Genomic DNA, 19,236 nt, shown 5'->3' with positions numbered 1-19,236 from the left:
TCATGGTGGGCTCTGCTTTCAGTCCTGAGCTGGTCCTTAAATTCCTTGCTCATCACATGCACACTTCCTTCACTCTTATCTCTAGTAGTTGGTCCTATGCTCACTTTCCTAATCTCCTTCCAGCCAGGCTTCTGCTCCTTATACTTCCATGCCTGTATCCTCTGTGTCCATATCATTGTGGTACTACTAGGCATACAGTAAAGACTTGCACATGAATGAGTAGTTGAATAAAGCAAGTGAATTCTGAAAGCAGCATTCAAATTATAGTTTCTTATTTAAATCCAGAAGCACAGGGTTGGAATCAGAGGTCTCTGAATACATACAAGAAGCTCAAGGGTTGAGGGAGTTCAATGTTGCATTCTCTGTGTGGGCAGGGCACTGATTTTGTCATTCTGCCAATATCCCAGAACTTCCTTTAGCCCCTCAGTTCTGTGCTGGTGGGGTTGGGATAGAGATCCTTGGTAGCCACTGTGATTGTTATTTCCCATTATTTCCCCAATACCTATGCTGGCTAGCTGGCCTCATAAAAGCAGAGGAACTGGGCTGTGTGTCTGAGGCAGCTGAGTCATCCCTTCCCTCCTCTGCCTCTTCTCCTGCCCACTTGGAACACCATTTGTCTCCCTGAGGTCAGCTGCATTCATCAGAAGCTGCTATAAGGTGATGGATGGGCGCAATCGTTTCCTGTCTGGTCCCCAGCTGGCTTCCAGGCACCCTCCCCAGATTGTGCTGGTCTTACTGACATTCCACCTGGGTCCTACCACCTTAATACCTAGGTTCTAAATGCACCTGAAACATAAAATCCTGTCATCTGTCAAAATGTATTTATAATGCAGATCCTATACTGTTTAATCTCATGGGTTTTCTCACAGATACAGAGAGAAAGGAAATCTCCCTGCTAAGTGATTGGGGCATCTGACTCACCACAGGGTCCAGTGGACATTTTTTTCTGAGCTTTTACATTTTTTTTCCTGCCTTTTCACCATTGACAGGCTATCCAGACACAGAGTGGAGGCAAGGGAGGAGCACAGGGTGCACATGGCTCTCTGCTCCGAGGAAGGCACAGACTTTAAACTACTAAGACCTCTAGTACCACAGCCACATGCTGTACTCCATCCTCTGCCCACCATTACAAAACACTCCCTTCCCATTTTGCAACTGTGGACAATTATCCCATTGCAGTAAATGGCTTATCTCAGGCCACATCAGTGATGGATGGGAACACTGCAGGATGCCAGCACCTCCTGTTTACGGAAAACATTTCCCCACAGTTGCAGCTGTGGACAGCATATACACAGCACCTTCTTGACTGTTTCTGGTACTAGGTTTCCCACAAGGGAAGAGGAATATTGCCACCAAAGAAGTCCTAAGGTGCCATTAGTGAAACAAGGTCTGAGGCAAGGTAAAGTGTTTAAACCACAGGTGAGAATAGCTTCCATCCCTTATCACAGAACCTTCTTTTTGTAGCAGATAGAGACAATTACAGAAAGGCACAACTGGTCCCAATGCAGAGAATGACTGACTGTGGTTGCCCAGCCCCAGCTCATATGTCTACAACACAACCTTCTATACCTAAGGCTTAGCGAGTGTCACAGAAGATGGGTTATAACAATTGTAAGAGTCAAAAGACCAGGGTTATCTGCTATGAGACCGTATCTTCTATATACAGCAGGAAAGCTGTGACCTATAAAAAATCTCAACAATATGGCTGCCTAAACAGACCTGACCAGTGACACCAGTCAACCTACCAACATGGTTAGGGCCACCCCTAGATGAAGAGCTACTGTCAAGAAATGGATGTTGAGAGAGGGAGAATCAGTCTTCCCCAGAAACGAGCCCTTTGACAGGCTATTGGGTAGGACTGTAAATGACACAAAACATAGCACTCATGTATGAATTTCTCAAAATAAATAAGATTATAAACTTAAAGAGAAAGCAGGTGACAGATGACCGGTCATGCTTTCTGGAAGCTGCTTTCCTTTACCTCTCATAGCCCAAGAACAAAAATCCTCAGAGAATGAGATATGATTCTTGGTTTTGCTGATGCCTTGGTTCTCTGGCTGAGAAAAGCCTTTCTGGTGGCTTGGAAGTTGCCAGAAAATCCACAGCTATCAGATAGGAACTGTGTTCTTCACAGTCTGGTGTTCCCACACTAAACCATGAGGTACTATTTCTTTAATACCCACCATCTGAATAGTAACAACAACTAACCTAGAAGAAAACTTGTACCCAGATTCTTTCAATGGCCTTAGAGTGCAGTTCTGAGGAAGACCTGTCAAGGACAGACACGTTAACCTCAATGATGGAGTCAAAAGTAGACTTGTGTGCTTGCTTCCTCAGGTGGCAAAGCCCGGTCACAGATGACTGCAGGTGAAGGAAGGCTGAGGCTAATGCTTTCCTTTCCATTCTGCTTCATGTCCTATGGTGAGCTTTGCTCACATTCAACACCTAGAGAGTAGGGCCCACCCCTACCTCAATCAAGGCATGAACTTTCCTAGTTTGGCACCAGGTACTCATTGCTGATCAATCCTATGGACAGATTTTGCTTCAAAGGAAATTGGGTAATGAGGTGAGGGTTATTATTGGAATAGCTATAGATGATCAACTTGTCCCTTGGGTATGGACATGGTGACATTGAGCCAACCACTATCAGATTTTGGACTATAAACTCATGCTGTCTACTGAATCAAAATGGAAAAACCATAGGGACTATGTGAAGAAAGTCCACTAAACTACCTTCCCTATGGGATATAGCCCCTGTGTTCCTGGAATGGGCAGCAGCAGGGCGCCCCTATCCATCCCTATGCCCTCTCAGCTCAGGTATTATACCTTTTACCTCAGGCAGCATCTGGGTTCAGTGTGTAGAGACAGATAAATGATGCCCTGATCTGATCCTTGAGCACCTTCCTGTCCAGTGAAAGAGCCACCTGTCCTTTCTGTAAGCTGCAAAACTTGCACAGAGGCTATGTGTCTAGTAAGAGGCATGATGGATAGAAGGCAAAGCTGTGCTGAGCTCCCCTACTATCATGGCATTCCAGGGGCTGTATCTATCTCTTTTGGAACTGTTTTCTCCAGTCATTCCAACAGCTTCTGTGAGCAGGGACTGTGACTTTGTGTAATATCCATCTTGACTGGTGAGATACAAGCCTGCATCCCTGACTCAGGGGCTGGCATATGCCTGGACCTCAATGTCTTTTATATGTGTAGATAAGTGGATTTGAAAAAGAGTAAATTAAATAAATTATCAATCCATTTCTGCTCTCAAATATTTCCCCAAAATATGAAGGAGAGTCCACAGAGTAGGAGTGCTTTTGGGTGCATCTTAGAACTCTTAAGAAAATCGGAAACAATAACAACATGTTTGAATTTAGGGAGTGTCTTGTGCCAAAGCAGATCACAGGACAGAGTCTGGGAAGTTCCATACTACCGTGTGAAAGCCGGAGACTTGTGGAAGCAGGTGGTAACGTTTCACATGTAAGAACAAAACCACATGTCCCGGCTCTGTGGCTCTCTCTTCCTCTGCCTTCCTGTCGTACCCATGCCAGCTGCAGGTGAGATGGTGGCTCTCTGGCACGTAAGTCCCTCTGCCTTACTATGTCTACTGAGTCCAAAGGCTGTGATCTTCCGAGGATCCCTTATATCCTGAAAGAATGTGTCACACCAAGTGTCTGGAAATACTAAGGCCCAGCCAGGCTGCCCTCTAGAATCAATGGCTGAGATACTGCCTTGCTTTACACTCCTCACAGCAGTGAAGGACAAGACAAAAACTACTTAGAGGAGTACAGATTTAGGTTTATCAGTTGAAGGGACACACAGTCCATCCTGGTGGGGAAAAGCATAGTAGTTTGCTGAGGCCAAGGTTTAAATTTTTGTTCTGCCTGCCTGAACTGCCAGACTTGGGACAAGCAAGCAGATCATTGCTGTTTTGAACATATATCATTTTCCCAGGGCTTCCATAACAAAGAACTATACGCTAGGGACTTTAGAAGGTAAATGTGTGTCCTTTTGATCTGGAGGCCAGGAGACACAGGTCAATGTATCAGCAGCCTAAAGAGGTTGAAGAAGGGTCTACCCCAGGTCTCTCCTTGCTGCTGGGGCTCCTTGTTTGCTTCAAGATTGTTATAGGTTTCATATGACATCCTCACCATGTGGCTACTACTGTCACACCTACAATTCACCAAGGATACCAGTCCTGTATGTAAGGGGCCACACTGCTTCAGAATCACCATTCCCTAGATTGGCCGCCTAGGACTAGGGGAATACACCTAACACAGTTCAGTCAGTTTCATGGGTTAAACCCTGCCTTGTGGTTGTGGTTCTGATTAGAGTAAAAGGTATAATGTTTCCAAAATCCAGAGTAACCTCATCTAGGCCCTGCTTATACTGAGAAAGTCCCAGTTTGCAAATTAAGTCAATGGGAATATTTGCTTAGCATGGGAAGCTCAATCCCCAGCACCAGTAAACATCTCAAACAGAATTGCAAAACACACCTCTTCAAATTAGTGCAGGTGGAGAGAAGGCCATTCTAATGGCTTACCTGCCCCTAATGATGGCAGATATGGGAGACACCCTGATAGCAAAGGTGCTAAGGTACACCTCTAACTTCTCAAAATGACCCTGTCAATATGTATGACACTTTTATGGTCTGAGACCATCATTCATGGGTATGAGAACTAAAGCCATTGTATTCCAAGACTCATCCTAGCTATATGACCACAAGAAGCAGGGCTGTGGCTTGAACTTGAAGTAAAGATACAGCTGGCTCTGGAATTCAGCATGTCAAACACCTTTTCTTTCTTACATCAAAAGTATACAATATTTAGGCCGGACCGACAGCCTCCAAAATAATACAGAGAAACCCTGTCTCATAAAACCAAAAAAAAAAAAGTATACAATTTCACTCACCAGATGAAGTCACAAAGTACAGCTAGAAGGCAAAGATGAATTAATCTAAGTCACAAGGCTTTGATCTTAAGCTAAGAAACCCCAGATGCACCTCTCTGGATTTTAAAGGGGGTGAGTCAGAAGGACAAAAGATTCTGTCATAGTAAATTTAAGGCACAGCTGTTTTGACTTTCCCCATTGATTTTTGTTTAATTCAGAAACTTTATGCTTTATAGAATAAAAGAACATGAATTTTGGTGGATTAAAATCTCATTTGTGGACTGAGCCTCCCTTCTGGGCGGGAGCCTATTCACCCCAGCTTCCTGGTCTTCTTCTCCACCCACAGGACCAGGTAGGTAAACCAGAGCCTGTATCTGAACCTGTGTTCCAGTGCCTGGGGACTGCTTGGGGACTGCCACTGAGCCTCCCCTCCCTGCAGGAGCCTATGTACCCCCCGCATCCTAGTCTCCTTCTCCACCCATGAGACCAGTACTAGGACTAGGAAGAGGAGAACTACCAGAGTATTGGACTTGTTTGCACCCACTGAAAGGCAATTCTGGTCCCCTATCCACCAGACCAGGAAGAGGGCTCTTTCTACACCCACTAGAAGAAGGGATGGGAAGGAGGCAATACAAAAACACACTTAGCAACAGAAAAACAAATATGGCACTACCAGATTCTAGAGACTCTATACCAGCAAGACTCGAACATTCCAATGCAAATGAAGCAGAAGAGAATGACCTTAAAAACAACTTCATAAAAATGATAGAGGCCCTCAAAGAGGATATGGGAAAATCCCTTAAAGAAATGAAAGAAAAATCAAACCAAAAAATGCAATAAATGGAAGAAAAAATAAACAAAAAAATGCAAGAAAGGGAGGAAAAGACAAAGCAAAAATTGTAAGAAACAATTCAAAAAGTGCAAGGGTTGAAAACTGAAATAGAAACAATAAAAAAAACAAGGCTGGAAATAGAAAAGCTGGGCAAATGGTCAGGTATTACAGATGCAAGCATAACCAACAGAATACAAGAGATGGAAGAGAGAATCTCAGGTGTTGAACCATTTCTGCATCCCTGGGATGAAACCTACTTGATCATGGTAAATGATTTTTTGATCCAATTTTCCAGTATTTTATTGAGTGTTTTTGCATCAATGTTCATGAGGGATATTGGTCTGAAAATCCTGACTTCATGCTCTATTATAGAGCTATAGTCCTGAAAACAGCTTGGTATTGGCACAGAAATAGACAGTTAGACAAATGGAATGGAATTAAACACCCTGATATTAACCAATACATGTAAGAACATCTGATTTTAGACAAAGAAGCTAAAATTATACAATGGAAGAAAGAAAGCATCTTCAACAAATGGTGTTGGCATAATTGGATGCTGACATGCAGAAGAATGCTGATAGATCCATGTCTATTGCCATGCACAAATCTTAAGTCCAAATGGATCAAAGACCTCAACATAAATCCAGCCACACTGAACCTCTTAGAAGAGAAAGTGAATGAATTGGTACAGAAGACTGCTTCCTGAACATAATACCAGTAGCACAAACACTGAGGTCAACAATTAAAACATGGAACCTCCTGAAACTGAGAAGCTTCTGTAAGGCAAAGGACACAGTCAACAAGACAAAAAGGCAGCCCACAGAATGGGAAAAGATATTCACTAACCCCATGTCTGACAGAGGGCTGATCTCCAAAATTTACAAAGAATTCAAGAAGGAAGTCTCTAAAACACCAAAGGATCCAATTAAAAAGTGGGGTACAGAACTAAATAGAGAATTCTCAGTAGAGGAGGCTAAATGGCCAAGAGACACTTAAGAAAGTGCTCAACATCCCTAGCCATCAGGGAAATGAAAAGCAAAACAACTCCTGTCAGAATGGCTAAAATAAAAAACCCCAATGACAGTTTATGCTGGAGAAGATGTGGAGAAAGGGGAATACTACTCCACTGCTGTTGGGAGTGCCAACTATTACAGCCACTTTGAAAATCAGTGTGGAGATTCTTCAGGAAAATGGGAATCACTCTACCACAAGACCCAGCAATTCCACTCTTAGGCATATACCCAAAAGATGTATATTCATACAATATGGATGTCTGCTCCACTGTATTCGCAGCAGCATTATTTGTAGTAGCCAGACCTGGAAGCAACCTAAATGCCCTTCAACTGAAGAGTGGATAGAGAAAATGTGGTATATTTACACAACGGAGTATTATTCAGTGGAAAAAAAAAACAATGGAATCTTGAAATTTGCAGGCAAATGGACAGCACCAGAAGAAACTATCCTGAGTGAGGTAACCCAGTCACAAAAAGACAAACATGGTATGTACTCATTCATATATGGATTTTAGACATGGATCAGGGGCGTGCCAGCCTACAATCCCACTGCCAGAGAGTCTGGGAAACAGAACCTTCAACCAATGACTGATGGAAGCAGAGTTAGACACCCACAACTAAACACTGAGCTGAACTCCCAGTGACAGAGAGGGAGGACTGATAAGCCTATAGGTCAAGACTGGGCTTGTTTAACCCACAGAATCAGCTGACCTGAACAAGGGAGAGCTCTTGAACCCCAGACTGATGGCTGGGAGTCCAGTATGGGATTGATACAGACCCCCTGATTGTGGGTGTCAGTGAGGAAACCTAGGCGATCTATGATCAGTATTTATCCCTGGCATACAAATGGACTTTGGGTGTCTATCCCACAAGGAGGGATGCTCTCTCAGCCTGGACTCTTAAGGGAGGACCTAGTCCCTGCCATGAATGAAATGACAGACCCTGGATATCTCCCCTTGGAGGGCTCACCCTCCCTGGGGAACATAGTGGGGATTGGGGGTGGGCTGGGTGGTTTGTGGGAGGGCCTGGAAGGAGGGGAGGGACAGGGAGCTGGGATTAATGTGTGAAGCAACCTTGTTTCAAATTTAAATTAAAAAAATAAAACAAAAGGAAAAAATTCTCATTTGTGGTCCTTTGTCTCTTGCATTTGGAATTAGATTTCAAGGAAGCACAACATTTACTATTAACACATTTATCTAACAAAAAGGCACAGTCAATTTATCTAATGGTACTTTTTCCTCAAAAAGACAGTTGCCATAAACAAGAATCTTATCTTCACAGAGAAGATGTGAAGAATGGTGTCTGCCTGGGATCACCTGAGGTACTTACTGTCACAACCCTTTCAGAGATTCCAATAGCAATTCTACCAATATTACTGAGTTACAATGTTGGCACTCCATACTCCTTCTTCCATAATACTGAATGTGTGCAGAGCTCCTTTTCATCACGAAAGATGATTTCATGATCTTACTTCTGCAGTTCTCTGAAGCCTCATTGACAGCTCCAACGTTAGAATTACCACTACCCCTCCCTCCCTGAAATACCCTCTTGCTCTTTCTCATCATTGGGTCAATGCTGCCTTTTTATTTTCAAAGACTTCAGGTGTTTCCTTCAGGGAGGTACACAGTTTTCCCAGCAGGCCAGAACCAGTTCTGGTCCCTTACATGTGATCTGGGCAGAACTGAATCAGAGTGAGTCATGGGTGGAGCATGAGGCATTGACCTCCAGTCCCTTGGCTGTACTCACACTGCAGAGGGTTGAATTGTCATGTTCCGGAAGGTTTGTGGAATTCCATATTTCAGCCCCTCAGAATGATGCCAGTTTGGAAATAGGCTCTTCATAGGAGTCAAGCTAAAGAGAACCTTTGGACCTTCTTCCAACATGTCTGATGTCCTCATGTGAAAGGGGATTTGGACAGAGGCAGAGGGGGATACAGAGACAGCTGTTCTCAATCCCAGGAACATGTAGGCCACCAGATACTAGCAGAGTCCTAGGGCGCTTTTTCTTAAGAGTCACCTTGTATGTAGCATGTCTGATTCCCCAAGTATAGGATGGTCATAAACTTCTGCTCAAACAGCATTGTGATGCAGGTTCTTCCCCATCAAGACCCATGTTACCATAGGTTTACATAGACTAGTTGATCCAGTCTTCCTTGGCACCCTGAATTGCTCACAGGAAATGCTGTTATGGTGTTTGATGACTTTTAGGCCAGCATTCCAGCTGCACATATTGAGGTTTTTGTTAGAAGTATTCACATTGTCCTGAGAAAGGATATGCCGAAGATTCTCACTGCCTCTTCAACACTTGTGACAGCTACCCCCCCAACCCCTTCCCTCATGACTTTGATCCTAGTCAGTGGACACCTGACCCATCTCCAACCAGCTCTCCACATCTAGACATGTTAAAAATCCGTTCTGCTGCAGCGTGTATGCAACCATGCTCCTTGTAAGTGTTAGGGGTCTTCATTGACACCCAGGTGGGATTTGTCCCTCTGCCCCAAACCCCATCTTAGTCTGTGGTGTGTAGCCACCCCTGGCACTGCTGGCTTGGGTGGGCTTTCTGAGAGGCAAGGATTATTGAGAAGACGCCTTTAGGATGAAGAGGAGGGCAAGTGAGGCTGCAAGGTGGCTGAATTAAGCAGGGGTCTAAGAAGACTACTGGTTCTGCACTGACAACCCTGAAGGGGCTTTGGCTGGAGACTCAGGAAACTCAGCCTGCTCTAGAGTATTGCATCTGAGCTTGGGAGATAAACCAGTGAGAAACCTGACTTCTACCACTCCCTCAATGATGTCTGGTCAATGATGTCACCCCCCCAACTGCTTCCTCATTCCCTGGCAGAACAGTGAGGGTCTTAGCTTCATCTCCATCCTTAGCCTCCCCCTACACCCTTCCTTCCAGATTTGCCAATGCAAAGGCTGTTCTAAGATCCACATTCAGGATCAGTCTCTCCAAACTTTCAGGGTTGATTTCCATCATACTTGCTTGGTAGATAACTTTTCTCAGGTGACGGCCACTTGTCCTCACCTTAGACATAGCAGCCACAGACCAAGACAGTGGTTCCAGTTACATCTGGCTGGGAGTAGCCTGATGTGGAAGAGCACCACCTGCACCCAGAGGTTTGTAGCAGAAAGGCCTCTGTGGAAAGAGGGAAGAAGTTGGTAATTCTCAGTCCTGCGCTGAACAGCTCTCATAGGAATTTGTCCCCAGGCTGCAAACATGGACTCCTGAACTGAAGTTATAACTTCAGCTACACTACTCTCCTCTCCCCTGCTCTGGTAATTTTCTTGAGCCTGGGTCCTTTGACTAATTTGGGTTTCCTGGTAAGCAGCTTCATTCTGGCCTCAAGGGATGTGTTAAGAATGACATTCTTATTTAGAATATGACTGTCTCTGGAGTCTGAGGTAAACTTTGATTTTTCTTGCCATCTGTTCTCAAATTGTGATAACAATGCCATTCCCAAAGTATTCTGGGACACATCATTAACAGGAGGCAGGGAGGCCAGCAAGGAGGGTTCCCAGATGGATTTTGAGGGTTTGATTTGCTTAGAAGTTGGACAGGGTCGTATAAGTACCGTGCACTAACCGATTGTGCCACTGGAGCACTCAGAGACTGGGAAACAGGAAGGACCCTAAGAGAGATATGCATGGTAATCCAGAGAAAGTGGAATGAGGCAAGATCTCCTGAGCAGATTGGGAGCATGGGGGGAGGGGAGAGGGAGCCAGGAAAAAGAGAGGGGGAGAAAAAGAGAGGAGAAGAGAACATGGGGGAGCATGAAGGTTGAGTCAGGGGAAGAATAGAGGAGAACAGGAATAGAGACACCATAATAGAGGGAGCCATTACAGGTTTGAGGAGAGATCTAGCACTAGTGAGACTTCTAGAATCTACAAGGATGACACCAACAGGCAAACTAAGCAATAGTGAAGAAACTACCTTAAATGCCCCTCCCTGATAATGAGATTGATGACTACCTTATATCCCATCCTAGAACCTCCATCCAGTGGCTGATGGAAGCAGAGGCAGACATCCACAACTAAATACTGAACTGAACTGCTGGAACCTGGTTGCAGAGAGGGAGGAGTGATGAGCAAAGGGGTCAAGACTGAACTGGTGAAACCCAGAGAAACAACTGACCTGAATAAGAGGGAGATCATGGACCCCATACTGATGGCTAAGAGGCCAGAATGGGACTAATCCAGACCCCCTGAAAGTGGGTGTCGATGAGGAGACCTAGGCAACCTAGGGGGCTTTGGGTAGTAGATCAGTATTTATCCTTGGCGTACATATGGACTTTGCATGCCCATCCCACAGTAAGGGATGCTCTCTCAGCTAGGCCACTTGAGGGAGGGCCTAGGCCCTGCCCTGAATGAAATGACAGATTCTGGAGATCCCCCATGGAGAGCCTCACCCTCCCTGGGGAATGGAGTGGGGATTGATGGAGGGGCTATGGGGGGCAGGGGAGGAGTGGGGGAGAGGGAGCTGGAATTGACATGTGAAGCAAGCTTGTTTCCGACTTAAATAAATAAAAAAGAAGTTGGACAGGGGGAAGTGGTAGTTTGCAGCCTGTGGTTGAAGAAATATTTGATTCCATAGGATGTTCTATGGTGGGCCCTTCAGTAACTGAGAGCAGTGTTGAAGTCATATTTTCCTCATAGAATTCTGTTTTAAGTTCTCTTGATTTAAAATTTTAATTTAAATTAGAAACAATCTTACTTTACATACTAATGTCAGTTCCCTCTCCCTCCCATCCACCCACAAATCCCACGCCCCCATCCACTCTTCAGAGAGGGTTAGGCTTCCCATGGGTGATCACCAAAGTCTGTCACATCATTTTGGGAAGGACCTAGGCCCTCTCCTGTCTATATAGGCTCAGAGAGTATCTCTCCATAGGAGATGGACTCCCAAAGTCTATTTGTACACTAGGGACAAATACTGGTTCCACTGCCAAAGGCCCCATTAACTGCCAAACCCACCCAACTGACAACCATGTTTATGGTGCCTGGTTCAGTCTTATGCTGGTTCCCCAACTATCAGACTAGGGTCTATGGGCTCCCACTTTCTCAGGTCAGCTGTTTCTGTGGATTTCTCCAGCATGTTCTTGACCCCTTTGCTCACCATTCCTCCCTCTCTACAACTGGATTCCAGGAGTTTGGCCAGTGCTTAGGCAGTAAATCTCTGCTTCTGCATCCATCAGCTACTGGATAAAGGCTCTGTGATGGCATTTAAGGTAGTCTTCAGCCTCATTATAGGAGAAGGGCATTTAAGGTACCCTTTCCACTATTGCTTCGATTCTTAGTTGGGTCATCCTTGTGGACTCCCTGGAGATTTCCATAGTGTCAGATTTTTTCTCTTTGAGCCTATAACAGCTCCCTCAATTAAGGTATCTCTTTCCTTGTTCTCCTTCTCTGTTTTTCCCCCAACTCTACCTTCAGGAAGATCCCTCATGTTCTCCTTCCCCCTCCCATTCTCCCCTCCTCTTTCTCCCACCATGTGCTCCCAATTTACTTAGGCGATATTGTCCTTTTCCCCTTCTCTGTGGGGGTCCATGTATGTCACTCTTAGGGTCCTCCTTGTTTCCTAGCTTCTCTGGCATTGTGGATTGTAGGCAGGTCATCCTTTGCTCTATGTCTAATATCCATGTATGAGTGAGCACATTCCATGTTTTTCTTTCTGTGTCTGGGTTATCTCACTCAGGATGGGTTTCTTCTAGTTCCATCCATTTGCTTGCAAATTTCAAGATGCCAATGCTTTTTACCACCGAGTAGTACTCCATTGTGTAAATGTACCACATTTTCTTTATCCATTCTTTGGTTGAGTGGCAGCTAGGTTGTTTCCAGGTTCTGGCTATTACAAATAAAGCTGCTATGAACATAGTCGAACAGATAAACTTGTGGTATGGACATGCATCTTTTGGGTATATGCATAAGAGTGGAATTGCTAGATCTTGAGGTAGACTAATTCCCATTTTCCTGAGAGACTCCCATACTGATTTCTAAAGTTGGCTGTATAAGTTTGCATTCCCACTAGCAATGGAGGAATGTCCCCCTTTCCCCACATCCTCTCGAGCATAAACTGTTATTGGTGTTTTTTATTTTAGCCATTCTGACAAGTATAAGATGGTTTTGATTTGCATTTCCCCATGCACATTCCTCCGTTTCTCTTCAGAAAGTCAGACTTCCCATGGATATCAATAAAACATGGCATATCAAGTGGCAGTAAGACTAAATACCTCCCCATGTATTAAGGATGGACAAGGCAATCCAGTATGGAGAATAGGCTCCCAAAAGCCAGTCAAAAGAGTCAGATAGCCCCTGCTCCCTCTGTTAAGAGTCCCAGAAGAGTACCAAACTACACAACTCTCACATATACACAGAGTGGCATGCAGGCCTGCCAGTTGTTGTTTAAGGCTGTATGAGTTCCTATAAGCCCAGACTAGTTGATTCTGAGTTTTCTTGCAGTGTCCTCCAGCCTTCTGGCTCCTACAATCCTTTCTCCCCTCTTCTTCTGTATTCTTCAAACTTTGCCTAATGTTTGGCTGAGGGTCTGCATCTGTTCCCATCAGTTTCTGGATGAAGTCTCTCTGATGACAATTGGGCTAATGTGGTGTGACAATTGAGGCCATCAATCTGATCACAGGAAATGGCCAATTCAATCTAGCAATTATGTTGGACTTGTTAAATGTTTATCTTTTAATCGGTTTGTTTTGATGTTCTTTTTCCCCCCAAAAAATTTTGGGGGCTGGAAAAGAGGTTCAAATTAGTAAAATAGAATATATATATATATTTTTTAAGTAAGGCTTTATTTAGTATGTAGTAACTTTAGCTGATCTGGAACTTAGTAGGTAGACCAGGATAGTGATAACTTCTGTGATCCTACTCAGTGTTAGGATTACATACCTGCTCCACTTCCCAGCCAGTATTGATATATTATGGGCAATATAGAGCTCATTGCTTGTGCTAGACATTCTGTGGATTTTGCCAAGCATGTAGAATACCATACATTTGAAATCATATAGTATGTTACCTTTCAGATTGCCTTGTACCTAATCAAGTAGCATGTAATAAGAAATACAAACACACAGTGAGTTGTCTGCTTGACTCCAGAAAGCCAGGATTTCAGTTCTTATCCCCACAGTCTGTGTTTTCCCAGGTACAATTCACAGTGTCTTTGTGTGTCTCCTGTTCAACTACCTATCACATCTGACAAGACCCAGGAACCAGTTTATCTTACCAGGATCTACTTCAGCGACTCCTGTGGGTCTTTATTTTCTAGCGTGGACCTGCCCACTCAGATCTGTCTTGCAGAAGAAGGGTATCTTCAAAATTACATAGGTCCTTCTCATGAGTGAAACCCTTCCAAGGTTCTCCTCTGCCTATTTGTGTTTGGATTTGAACATATCCACATGGACACCAGTCCAGACTGGATTGTTTCTGGATGCCTAGCACCCCTTGTATTGCCAGCTACTTCTGGTCTTTGCCTATGTATTTGCTGTTACCATAGCTGCAGTTCTGACAGAACATAGGTCACTGAGGTGATGGTGCCTACATAACATTCTCTCTTATTTGGCCACTTTCACTTGCATTCTAAACCTTGGCCAGGGCTCCACCTCCTATGTAAGCCTCCTCCACCCTTATAGTTGTATGAACAACCAATATACCTCATATGCCTATGTTCTGATGTGAGCTCTTATGGGGCTTTTGTTCCTTCCAATGTGCTTGTGAAAAGCAGAGGTTTTTGTGTTTTTTTGGTTGGAACAAATAGATATAATATATACAACAGACTGGAACAAAAAGTACAGCAAACAAACCCATTAAACCCATTATTTCCTAGGTAGCTAAAAGCATTTAAAAGTCCAAGGCAAGGGCACCATGAAATGCCAAAGACTCCAGGATTCAGCAGGGTGTTATTAGATAGCTGGATGCTGATTTGTCTGTATACTTGACTGTCTTGGTAGAAGACAGGAGGAAACCTCAGAAGACAGATGTCCATTTTTGTTGGTTTGGTTTTTAGTGATTATGGGGAACACAGAACATTTCCCTCGGCTATTTCCACTCACTTCAGATCAGAATGAAACCTTGACATTATCTATGGGAACGGCATATTGTAGTTCCCTCACAGCTTCTCTTGTAAGGTTTCTCATGATCCTGCTGTTCTGAACACATTCAGGATGAAGCTTATTATCTTCCACTCCTGGGGATTGGAAAGCAGAGTCTTGGAACAAGAGAGACATCATCCTCTGGGGAATATCTGGAAATCCAGGTCTGGCCATTGTGAAATTGCAGGCAGACCTAGCCTGTCCTGTCTGCAGGGAGTAGCCTGCTGTGGAGGGCACCACCTGCATCCAGCGGCTTGAGGGAGCACCTCAAAAAATTCATGATTTTTTCTACCAGTTCTTGTCTTCTGTGTCTACTTGTTTTCTCCTACTTGATTTCAGAAAAAGTACCCAATTAAACAAGAGAAAACTGGGTACTCGGGGAGTAGGTTTGTGCCTTGGGGAGTGGGGAGGGGCAGCCTTGGACACTGAGTATACTGCAAAGATGGATAGAGAAATGCATAGTAGGTGCTGCTACAGCCAACATGTGTCATCATTGCCTGTGACTTGGTGACTTTGAAGCTAGAGTGCGATGCCTTCGTTGGGTTTTTGCACAAACAATTGCTTCTTTATTGTGCATCGTCTCACATCGTAGTCCATTTACCTTGGGAACGTTTTTCATTTTCCTTCCCAGGTCTTATTTATTTCTGGCACTTCATCTTTTCTCCCAGTGCCCTCTGCTGCCATCTAGTTAATTGCTTGTTCAACATTGTTCATGCTGAAGTTTACTTTTCCTCTTTTCTTCCCAGGGATTTTAGAAGTCTTCCTTCCTTACCCACCTCCATTTCTGAAAAAGCCACCGGGAATACAGTTTGTTCCTGGTTTCCCTCCAATTCCCTGCAAGATCTAGAAAGGAATCCGGTTCATGGTGAGCATTTCCTTTGTTCTTCTGTCCCTGTCTGGAGCTGTGGAAGGCTGCCACTTCTCTCTCTGCCCATGCACCAGAGCTATGAGTGTGCTCATACCCTGAGCTAGGGGAAATGAAGTTCAGCTCCTGCTTTGCACTTTTTGGGTGGGGTAGGGAGGAGCCTTAAAGATCCCAAAGTTATTGAGCAGGAGGTCATGGGTAACTCTGGATCATCTGCAAGAGCCTCCAACCTCTCCCCTGGGAGGGACTGCCACCGCCCTCAGACACTGTGGGCCTGCTTCTTGAAGCTTTTATGCTACTGAATCCCTCTACCTGCTCTAAGGGTCTTGCAGTGGTTAGTACCCTGGCCACTTTGCCCTTGTCAGTTCACATCCTTCATCCTGCCAATCAATTTCCCACTATTGCTGGAAATTAAAATGCATGTGACAAAATTCTGTAAATCACACAACCGCAGCAGGGATTCATGCTGTGAGCATTCCCTAATCCTACCCTATAGCCACCCAGACATATTTGGTCAACAGGAAGTAAAAGAATGTCATATTGGGTAGGACTTAGTATTAGAAAAGTACTTCCCTACTGTGTTAGCAATGCAGATGCCAAAAATACTGATGTAATATTCAAACTTTGACCTATTAACTACTAAGCTAGATAGAGATCTCATGTCACCTCATGGAAGCATTTTGAATTCTGTGCCTTTCTTTCTTCCTAGGATTCCCATCTCATAACTGAGGACAAAGAGGCTCAGAGAAGTCTGGAAACTTGTCTCAGTTAAGACAGCTAAGTAGTGATGGATAGGGACTATGTAATGAGCCCACCATGGGGCTCAAATCCTTAACAGCTGCCCCTGGCTTGCCACATTGAGTCTTCCTCCAGTTCTGAGCTTGCAGAGATGCCCAATAAGGTCCAACTTGATGGAATTCTTCAGCAGAGTTTCCCCACTGAAGTAATTTCTAAACAGTGAGTTCCAAACATCCGAAGGGAGTCCTGTGAACAAGGAAGAGCTCCAGACTGAAGGCGAGTGAACACTAGTTCTGTGTGAGGGTTGACTGCTCACTCCTGCCCTAGAGAGGCTCATGCTGGGAGACCACCACATCCTGTAAGGTAGGGCAAATGATGACGCAAGTCAGGCAGTGATGGTGGTCACAGTGGCACATCAGGCACATCAGGTCTGCTCTGTACCTTCCTTGGTTTATGCTTTGCATATTTCATTCGATTCTCCTCTCAGCAGCCCAGTGAGGAAGCCTGCTCTAGCTCTGAATGGCACAGCTCACAAAGTTACATAACAAGACCATGTCACATAGCTCCTGCGAGACCCTGCTCACATCCGGACCCTGCCAACCTCTCCAAGCCTACCATGCCTCCATTACTCCACTCTCCCAGAGCACATTATGTCCTTGATTAAGTTGAAATTACCTTTTATTTTATGCACTACTGTGAGAGCCCAGTTCTTTCTCATGTTGCTCTGTTTAATAAAAAATAATAGCCCTGCACTCTGCCAAACAATAAGAGGGAAAATGATTTTAAAGTATTAGAAAAGCAATTGAAGGAGGAAGGAACAGCGCATGTTGTTTGTGTGGCCAGAGGGACTGTCTGGGGAGCCTGGCCTTGACCCTGACTCACAACCTCCAGGCCCTGCTCAGGACTCGGGAACACTGAGCCCCAGCACTGACCTGGCTTCCCAGAGAAGTGAAAGCTGTGTATCTTTTGACCTCTTTTATTTCTTGTCCTGGGTATGCATTTGAAAGCATCAATTCTGTGTTCTTAAAATCCACATATTTCCACAGGGCAAAGGGAGAGAGGCAAATTTCTATTGGAAAGGGCTTTAGGGGCATTTTTTCTTTGAGTTTTCTTCCTCAGCAAGGCTCATTTCTGACATTTTTACTTTCTACAGAAAACTTGGCAGAGGCTGAAGGCCATTGGTGATGTTTACCTCAAGATTTGGTGAATACAAGAAGTGATAACTCATCCATCAAAAAGCCAAGAGAGGTTCCCATCTACACAACCTTAGCTGGCCTCTTGTAGCCGAGTCCATGCCCTGTTGTCCAGTTTTAATGGCAACTGTCCTGCATTCTGTCCACCGAGTTTTACCTTCATAAGGTATATAATGCCATCACATGATGAGTGACCTGCCAAGTCTGAGGCTTGCACTCAGGACAATGCTTGTGGGTTCCTTCTATATTGAATGTATCATAGTTCTTAAGGCTAAGTTGATATCTGTGTCAAGGCGTGTGCATATATTCACACGAAAGGTATTTGTGTTGTCTTTGCATGGTTGTTTTGAACAGTCATTGTAAACATTCACATCCAATTATTCTTGTGAATCTCACCTTCATTGCACTGGGAAAATACATATCAGGATTTCTGGACTTTGGTAAATGTATATTGAACATTATAAAGGGCTGGCAAACCAGTTTCCAATGTATATTGAACATTATAAAGGGCTGGCAAACCAGTTTCCAATGTATATTGAACATTATAAAGGGCTGGCAAACCAGTTTCCAATGTATATTGAACATTATAAAGGGCTGGCAAACCAGTTTCCAATTGGCTCTAGCACTTTGCATGCCTACTAGTGGTTAAGTGAGAGTTTCGTGGGGACCCCATGTTGCAACCTCTCACTATGGTTTTAATTTACATCTTCCTAGGGACCTCTGAGAATAACAAGCATCCCTTACCAGCTATTTGCCAACCCTGTATCTTTGGGATGTATCCTACTTGGTGGTGACTAATCATCTTATGCAGCTAATTTGCCTTTGCTGTGATTTTATTTTCCTTAACTGTCTGGTAAATCCCACCAGGGAAAACTGCTGAGCTGGGGGTCTTTTCTGCAAGGGTTTCACTACTTCAGTATCTCTGATCCATCAAGGACTATTCATGTAATATAGTTCTCCTTCAGTGACCTGGAGCTTGTACATTCCAAAGAATTGGTCCAAGCCATCTATGATAAAATTGATGCTCACAGAATGTCAATATCCTTGTCACCTGTTAATGACTACAGGCTCAGTAGAGTGCTGTCATTCCTGATATAAGTAATATGTCTCTCTTGTTCTGTTTCAGTATTCCTGGTTAAGGGTTGATCAATTTTATTGAACTTTTAAAATAATCTTTCTTCTATTGCTTTTCTGTTTTATTTATTATTTTCTCCCACTTATTTCAGATTTAGTTTGTTCCTTTTCTAATTCAAGGTGGAGGCATAGGCTGCTGACTTTATATCTTCCTCTAATCTAAGCACTTAATGCTCAATTTCCCTTTAAGTACTTCTTTTCCTGTGTTTAATATGTCTTGTCATTGTAGTCCTTTTAACTTACTTTGAAAAAGTTTTCAATTTCCCTTAAGACTCCCTTTCCTGGACGATAGCAATAGGTGCTCTCTTTTTTATATGCTAACTTGCTTTTGGTTCTAGTCCTGTCTGATGTTCCAAGCTTCCTGCCCCTGTACTTGTGGGATTCCTTTCTTCCATCATAGTGGGATTTGCAAGTCCTTATTCCTGCAGATGCTCCTACTCAGCAAGGGAGATGGGTCAATTTTATACTTGTTGTTCTCCCTACTCCCA

The 19,236-nt window shown here is 44.1% G+C and overlaps 1 long non-coding RNA gene across 1 annotated transcript; it reads left to right on the top strand.

The window, feature by feature from the left end:
* Positions 1–14,310: 14,310 nt before the first annotated feature.
* LOC121136275 lies at positions 14,311–16,691 on the top strand. Its single transcript, XR_005873426.1, has 3 exons — positions 14,311–14,336; positions 15,565–15,683; positions 16,393–16,691. It is a non-coding gene; the product is annotated as an uncharacterized LOC121136275 (long non-coding RNA).
* Positions 16,692–19,236: the final 2,545 nt, after the last annotated feature.

The sequence above is a fragment of the Mesocricetus auratus genome, unplaced genomic scaffold (assembly GCF_017639785.1).
Source record: "Mesocricetus auratus isolate SY011 unplaced genomic scaffold, BCM_Maur_2.0 Super-Scaffold_100055, whole genome shotgun sequence".
In the NCBI taxonomy this organism is placed as follows: Eukaryota; Metazoa; Chordata; class Mammalia; order Rodentia; family Cricetidae; genus Mesocricetus; species Mesocricetus auratus.
The sequence above is the reverse complement of the archived record's forward strand: the minus strand, read 5'-3'. Positions and strand labels throughout refer to the sequence as shown.